Source organism: Chrysochloris asiatica, unplaced genomic scaffold (genome assembly GCF_000296735.1).
Source record: "Chrysochloris asiatica unplaced genomic scaffold, ChrAsi1.0 scaffold00026, whole genome shotgun sequence".
NCBI classification, from domain to species: Eukaryota; Metazoa; Chordata; class Mammalia; order Afrosoricida; family Chrysochloridae; genus Chrysochloris; species Chrysochloris asiatica.
This window is the reverse complement of record NW_006408544.1, coordinates 8,030,359-8,038,164: the sequence shown is the minus strand read 5'-3', so window position 1 is coordinate 8,038,164 and position 7,806 is coordinate 8,030,359. Positions and strand designations below refer to the sequence as shown.

Genomic DNA, 7,806 nt, shown 5'->3' with positions numbered 1-7,806 from the left:
TTGTTGTTAAGTGCCGTCGAGTCAGTTCTGACTCATAGCACCTCTATATAGGGTTTCCTAGGAGCGGCTGGTGAGTTTGAACCACCAACCTTGTGGTACAAACTGACCTTGCAGTCCAGTGCTTATCCTACAGTGCCACACCAGGGGTGACAATATCATACAAAATGGACTTTAAGACAAAATCTGTCAGAAGAGATAAAGATGGACATTATATGTTGATAAAAGAGTTAATCAAAAAAAGCTAACAATCATAAACATGTATTACCCAACATTGGGGCACCTGAATATACAAAGTAAACACTAATAAAATCAAAGGGAAAAATTAAATGGTACTACAGAATACCGGTGTGGTGCTATAGGATAAAGCACTGGACCACTAGATCAGTTTTAACCACAAGGTTGGTGGTTCAAACTCACCAGCCACTCCTTGGACACCTTACGTAGGGTCACTATGATTTGTAAAGGAGTCAATGTCACTTAACAACAGAACAGCAATTATAGTTGGAGATGTCAATACACCACTTTCAGTATTGGATAGAACATCTAGATAGAAAATCAACAAGGAGACAGAGGATCTGAATGACATATAAACCAACTATACTGATCATATATATAAAACATTCGGCCCCAAAGCAGCATAATATGGATTCTGCATCAGTGTACATGGATCAATCCCCAGGATAGACTCAGTTTTAATTCACAAACTAAGTCTTGATGAATTTTAAAAGATTGAAATCTACAAAGTTTCTCTGACCACAAGGTAGTTGAAGCTAGAAATCAGTAACAGAAAAAAAACTGCAAAATACACAAACATATGGAAATTAAACAACACATGATTAAACTACCAATGAACCATGGGGGAAAACAAAACAAAAGAAAAATCACAAATTTCTTAGAGGTGAATTAAAAAGAAAGCATGACATACCAAAATGTATAGGACACAGTGAAGACAGTGCTCAGAGGGAAGTGCATAAAAAAAGGCCGAAAGAGCTTGAATTAACAGCCTGATTCAACAATTCCAGGAATTAGAGAGAAGAGCATACTAAGTCTAAACCTAACAGAATAAAGACCAAAGCAGAAATAAATAAAATTGAAAACAAATAAAACAATAGAATCAATATAACCGGAAGTTATTATTTTTTTTAAAAAGAATCAATAAAATTGAAGCTAAAGAGTCTAGCTAAAGTCTAGCTAAAGAGCTAGACTAACAAAGGAGAGAAAAGAAAAGATGCAAATAACCAAAATAAAAAATGGAAGAGGGGACATTACAACGATCCAATAGAAATAAAAAGAATTATGATATTATAAACATCTATTTGGAAATAAACTATATAACCTAGATGAAATGGGCAAATTCTTAGACACACACAACCTACCCAAACTAACTCAAGAAAATCTCAACAGGCCCATAACAAGTGAAGAGATCAAATCAGTGATCAAAAACCTCCTAACAACATAAAGGATCTAGACCACATATCTTCACTGGGGAAATCTACCAAACATTTAGAGAAAAATTGATGCCAATATTGTTTTAATTCTTTCAAAAGATTGAGAAAAAAGTAATATATCCTAATTCATTCTATAAAGCAACAGAATTCTAATACCCACACTAGACAAATACACCACAGGAAAAGAAAACTATAGGTCAATATCTCTTATGATTATAGATGTAAAAATCCTCAACAAAATACTAGCAAACAGAATCTAGTAGTATATTAAGAGTCATACACCATGACTAACAGGGATGTAGTCCAAGAATGCAGGGATGGTTCAACATTAGAAAATCAATCAATGTAATACATACACCACATCGGTAGAACAAAAAAACACATGATTCAGAAAAAACATTTGATAAAATCCAGCACCTTTTCTTGATGAAAGTTCTAAGGAATATTGAAATAGAAGGGAAATTCCTCAATATGATTCTGGACATATATAGTCAACATTATAGTTAATGGAGAAAGACTGAGAGGTTTCCCCTTGAAACTCAGAACACAACAAGGATGCCTGTTCTCACCACTTCTATTCACTATTGAATTAGAAGTCCTAGCTAGAGCAGTAAGACAAGAAAAAGAAATCAAAGGTATTCACACTGGAAAAGAAGATGTAAAATTATATCTATTCATGGATGATATGATTCTATATAGAGAAAATCCCTAACAGTTTACAAGAAAACTTCAACTAATAACACAGGTAAGTAAAAAATATTGCTACAAAATCATATTGTTATTGTTAGGTGCCATTGGGTCCATTCTTTTAGCAACCCTATGGACAGCAGGATTAAACACTGTTTAACACTGTACCATGAAGTAACTGCACGGTACTTAACAACAACAACAACACTGTACCATCCTCACAATCATTGCCATGTTTGAGCCCATTGTTTCAGTTACTGTGCCATTCCATCTTGTTGAGGGTCTTCCTCTTTTTTGTTGACCCTCTACCAAGCATGATGTCCTTCTCCAGGGACTGGTCCCTCCAGATAACATGTCCACAGTACATGCTACAAAGTTTCACCATTCTTACATTCTGACTGTATTTCTTCTAAGACAGCTTTGTTTTTAGCAAGCAAGGTTGTGTCACATGTATATCACAGGTTGTTGATGAGTCTTCTTCCAATCCTGATGCCACATTCTTCTTCAGATAGTCCAGGTGCTTGAATAAGCACGGTACATGCTTACATGATACAATCGTGACGCACATCTTTCCTGATTTTAAACCATGCAGTATCTCCTTGTTCTGTCTGAACAACTGCTTCTTGGTCTGTGTACAGGTTCTGCATAAGCACAGCTAATTGTTCTGGAATTCCCATTCTTGGCAATGTTATCCATAGTCTGTTATGATCCACAAAGTCAAATGCCTTTGCATAGACAATAAAACACAGGTAAACATCTTTCTTATATTCTCTGCTTTTAGCCAAGATCCATCTGATATCAAGTATTATATGACTTCACTTATATAAAAAGACAAGAAAAGATAAATGTATAGAGAGCAAAGTTTATTAGTGGAAGGAGGAGAGAAAAAAGGGGTTACTGGTGATGAAAAAACACATCAATTAAAGGTAGGGTTGCACAGCCAGTTGTAATTGTTGTCAATAAGTTATGTAACAACAACAACAAAAAAGTTGCTGGGGCTTCTTATGTACAACATAGGACTTGCTTTCTTGGTTTGGAGGTATAGGGTCATGGTTTTATGAGACCTCCCAGTTAATTGACCTAAAAACATATTTAGTGTTTCTGTTTTACCTCCTAGTTTTGTGTCTACCTCCTAGTGCCTGGGGTCTTAAGAGCTTGCAAGTGGTCACCCAAGGCACAATAGTTGGTCTCTTCTACTTAAAGCAATAAAGGAAGGAGAGTCAGGGATAGGAGGATGCTATGGCATGAACAACTGCCTCCCTTTCCATGAGCCCAGAACTGAATGGTGCCCAGGTACCATTACTGAACATTTTGATCAAAGATCCCATAGAAAAATCCTAATAAAAAAGGGGGGTGAGAGGGGAGGAATGTAGAATATAACTTAAGATTCTCATGGGCTCCAGACTTTCTAGAGCTACAGAGGGCGGATGAACCCCTGAAATTATTGCCCTGTGATAATCTTTAAACCTTAAAGTAAAAATATCCCTGACATCTTAAAACCTAACAGTTGTTTTGCTAAACTAGTAAAAAAAAAGATCTGCCTTGAACAGTATGCTCTTTGAAGAACTTTCTATGTGGGATTAAAGAAGTGCTGATGTCACAGTGGGTTAAGTCTTGGACAACCAACCCCAAAGTTGGCAGTTCAAACTCTATGGTTGGCAGTTCTATTCTGTGCTACAGTGTCACTCTTAGAATCCGCTTGATGGCAGTGAGGTTTGTTGTTGTTTTTCATTGTTTTTATTGTGAATTATGTGATAGTTTACATGGGAGAACATTAGTTTTACATTCATCCTATCGTATATTGTTTCATTACCATGGTTACAATCCCCTCCATGCATTATCAACCAACCAACCAACGGGTATACACTACAAGCCTGCCCCCCACCCCGACCCCAGTCGTCAGCACACAGCCCCTCTCCCTCTCTGGGTCTAAAGTCCCCAACTGCTCCATCTCTCCAAGTCATCATCTCTGCCTCCATCTCAGGCATCACTGCTTCTCTGGGTAGGGTCCTGCTCTCAGCTTTTCTCCCTTCATGGTCCGATGGACCTCCACTCCTAGACTGAAAAGTTAATCACTCCCCTTCTTGCTACAAAACGTCCATCTTTACATTTCCAACCCTCACAATCAGTCCTGATAGCAATTATTCACTATTGTATCACAGAAGACCCATCTGCATTTCATTTTATCAGCCCCGCCTAGACATATTGGATACTACTCAGTGGAGATTCTACCTTCCTTCACGCCCTCTGAATCTAGGTTCCCTCTTGAAAGCTTAAAAGACAGTCACTTCTTGCTGTTGTAGCCCCCCCACTTTGGGTAGCCAATGTCCAAGTTGCCCATCTCTGTCTCCTGTGTATGGAGGGGATGGGACTGAGCCTTGCTGTAAGGATTTGTTTCCTGTTTTGAGCTAGGCAGTGGGGTTTTATATGAGATCAACTTGACAATAGCAATTTGAAAGATTAGCTGGGAGCATTAGTGGTGCAGTGAATTTGTGTTAATGAGGGAAGAATGACTCAGAAAAGAAGAGTGAATATGATTGTACAACTCAAAGAATGTAATCGATGTCATGAAATTATATATGTAGAAACTGTTGAATTGGTGTAAATTGGGCTGTGTACACCCATTCTCAACAACAAAATAAAATTGGGGGCGGGGGAATTACAATCCAGGAAACTTTATGTGGTAGTTCTATTCTGAAGTCCGTGATAATGAGCAATTTTAGGGGCCAGTGCTCTCAGTGCAGGAGGTGAAGTGAGGGGCTCAGCTTCATCCACTCATTCATTCATTCTGCAAATAGTGTCTGCTTTGTGTCAGGCACTAAGCCAGGAGCTGTGGATATGAGAATGCACAGGACAGACCTAATCCCTCACTGAGCTCAGGGAAAAGTGAGACAGACACATGATTCCAGGAGGGCGAGGAAACCACCATTTATCTAATAGCTCTTTTGTTTCTTCACCAGATGTTTTGTCACTGCACATCCGCTTCACCCCAAGAAGTTGGGCTTGTCCCCATTTTACTGTCGAAGACGCTGAGGCTGCCTCCTTGGTAGAGCCACCAAGGAGACAAGAAAAGGCCAGCTGCTCAGTCAGTCCTTTGACCAGAGAGAAACTGGGAGCCGGATATAGACTTTCCGGAAAGGCTGGAGTGAACGTGTCTTTGTATTGGGAGGGGAGGGGGGCCCCCTTTCCCCGCCCCCTGACCATAGCGTGGCGAGGCGGGTAGGGTCGGGGCGGAGTCGGCGTCGTCTAAGGGGCGGGAGGGCGACTTGGGAGCCCAGCAAGGTTGGCAGACGGACAGGCGTGAGGGATCGGCACTGAAGACCTACAGACTGAGGGCGACCCGACCCAGTGCACTGGGCATGTGACCTCGAGGCCAGAGAAGGACTTGAGCTGTCCCACCGGGGCGGACCCCGTGAGTGAACGCCCTCACCTCTTGCACCCCCTACGTCCCAAAATTGCTTCCACTTTCATTTCCTGGGTTGTCCCAATGGGGCGAACAGAGGCAGGTTAACCACCGTGCCCCGTCCGGGATCTGAGCACTCCGAAGAAGTTAGAGTAGGGGGTGGCGGTAGTTGAGGGGGGCGTGTCTTCGGGAGCGGAAATGTCAGGCCAGCTCCTCTGGGTCCTAAAACCTGTCATACCCCTATAGGTGGGGTGGGAGGAGGTGGTGAAAGGACCAGAGAGGTGTCGGTTGAGTGTGGGTGGTGGAGTCCTGCAGGGAAGACCAACGGTGGAATCGGCGCTACAACCTTCCGCGTGGATCTTGTCACACGACAAGGTGCCCTCCCCACCACATGCACAGCTCAGGCTGGGTGGTGGGTTCAAACTAGGTGCTGGCAGGTTTGGCCCTGGTGGAAGCAAGGAGGATCACCCTATGGTCCTTTGGTAAGTGAGCAAGTCACTGGCAGCTGTAGAGTAAATGAACACCCAGAAATAGGAAATAGGCTCAAAGGGAAATCAACAATAAAGAAAGAAGGTTCTGTGAGGGACAGTAACTCACGGTGTTGGGAGAGTGTGTGTGTGTGTGTGGGGTGGGGGACGGGCTGATGGAGGGAGTGAGGGAAGACAAGCTGCAGGAATAGAAAGGCCACTGCCCTCACTTTCCCCGCATTCACCCTCAAATCTTAAATTGTCCTGGAAAGAAGACCAGCCCTCAGCTTCTCACAGCAGGAAGATGGAACTCTGGATCACTAGTGGGTCAGGGTGCCCAAGTTGCTGTAGGAGTAGGATGAGGAGAGATATTGGGGGAACAGGAAGCAGTTTGGTCTGTTTACCCACCTCTTACCTTCTCCCCACTAGGCAAACCCACACAGGAAAATGGTCTTTTACTCATGAGACTGAGCCTTTTCCAACCTTGTCCTAGCTCTGCCTGTCACTTGTGTGGCCTCATCTCTCCTTCTGTACAAGTGGGACAGCTGACATCTCAGTGCTTTCCCAACCCTACAGTTCTAGGTTCAAAGTTTTCCTTGAAACCTGAGCATTAACTCTGTGCTAAACCATGGCTGGGTTCTCAGGGGAGGCAGTGATGGGCAAAGAGCAGCCTCCCCTCAAAGAGAAGGAAAACTGGGTTTAGTAAAGGCACAGCCAGGGAGCCGTGGGAGGAGGTGGCAGTCAATCTGAAGAGTGTGTATAGTCAGACTGAGGCATCAGGGGTAGAAAACATACAGAGACAGGAGAGTGTGATGTGTTCAGGGGTCAGAAAGACCAGTGTGGTGTTTAAGTGCCCAATTGAGGATCTATTTGCAACTCTCAGTAAAGAGAAGGATGCAAACGTGGAAAGCCCAGGAACCCCACCCAACTTAAGGGTGAATGATTTGGGAAGCAACGGCCACATGCAGAGTGTAGAATGGAAGCTGCAAGTGAAATGTAGGAATCACCTCTTTGCTCAGGTCCCACCCTGGGGACTTCTTTGTGTGAGAAGTTGAGAAGGCTTCAAAGTGGGAGTAGATAAGATGACTTTGTCATCTGTTTTTTAACAAAGGGACAAGATCCTGTTGGTAGACTCCCCCAGTTACTTTCATTTTATTTGATTTTCCCTTCCTGGCCTGCTGGTTGTGGGTATGAAGAAGTACCTTAATCTAAATATCTTCTCCATTAGCTTGACGGGTGCCTGAAGTGACTCCCTCCATCATGTGCTTTGCCTTGGTTAGCCCAATTATTGCCTTGTACCTACCCTCTGTTCTTCAGTCCATTCCCAACATTACCAGATATGTGAAGAAGGATGCTATAGTATCAGCCAGTCAGGCTTTGTCTGTGGCAGTATTCTATCCCCAGTCTAGTGTTAGGGTCAGGACTCAAACTGAACAAGATGAGAACCAGGTCAGAGTTCAACCTGGGACCAAAAATCAGAACTACCCAGAACCTATACTCAGACTCAGTGCTATGTCTGGGGTCAGGGTCAGTATACTCAATTTGTAGCTAAATCCTTGTCTCAGCTGGTATCTGGGTCTGCATTTCATAAGAATTTAGAGGAGAGATTAGATGAGTACCCTGAGATTCCCAAAAACATGGCTTTTATTGAAGTGAAAGAGGTTGCATGGGCTAAATCCATCTATAGAGCTCACCCGTTAGTGGCTGAGATGGGACTAGAACCCAGGACTCCTGCTTCCAAGCCTGGAGCACTGACTGATCACTGCTTTTAGAGTCTGTTCTAAGTCTGGAATCTTTCCAT

At 42.8% G+C, this 7,806-nt stretch overlaps 1 pseudogene; it reads left to right on the top strand.

Moving 5' to 3' along the window:
* Positions 1–6,817: 6,817 nt before the first annotated feature.
* On the top strand, positions 6,818–7,111 carry LOC102823041 (annotated as a pseudogene).
* Positions 7,112–7,806: the final 695 nt, after the last annotated feature.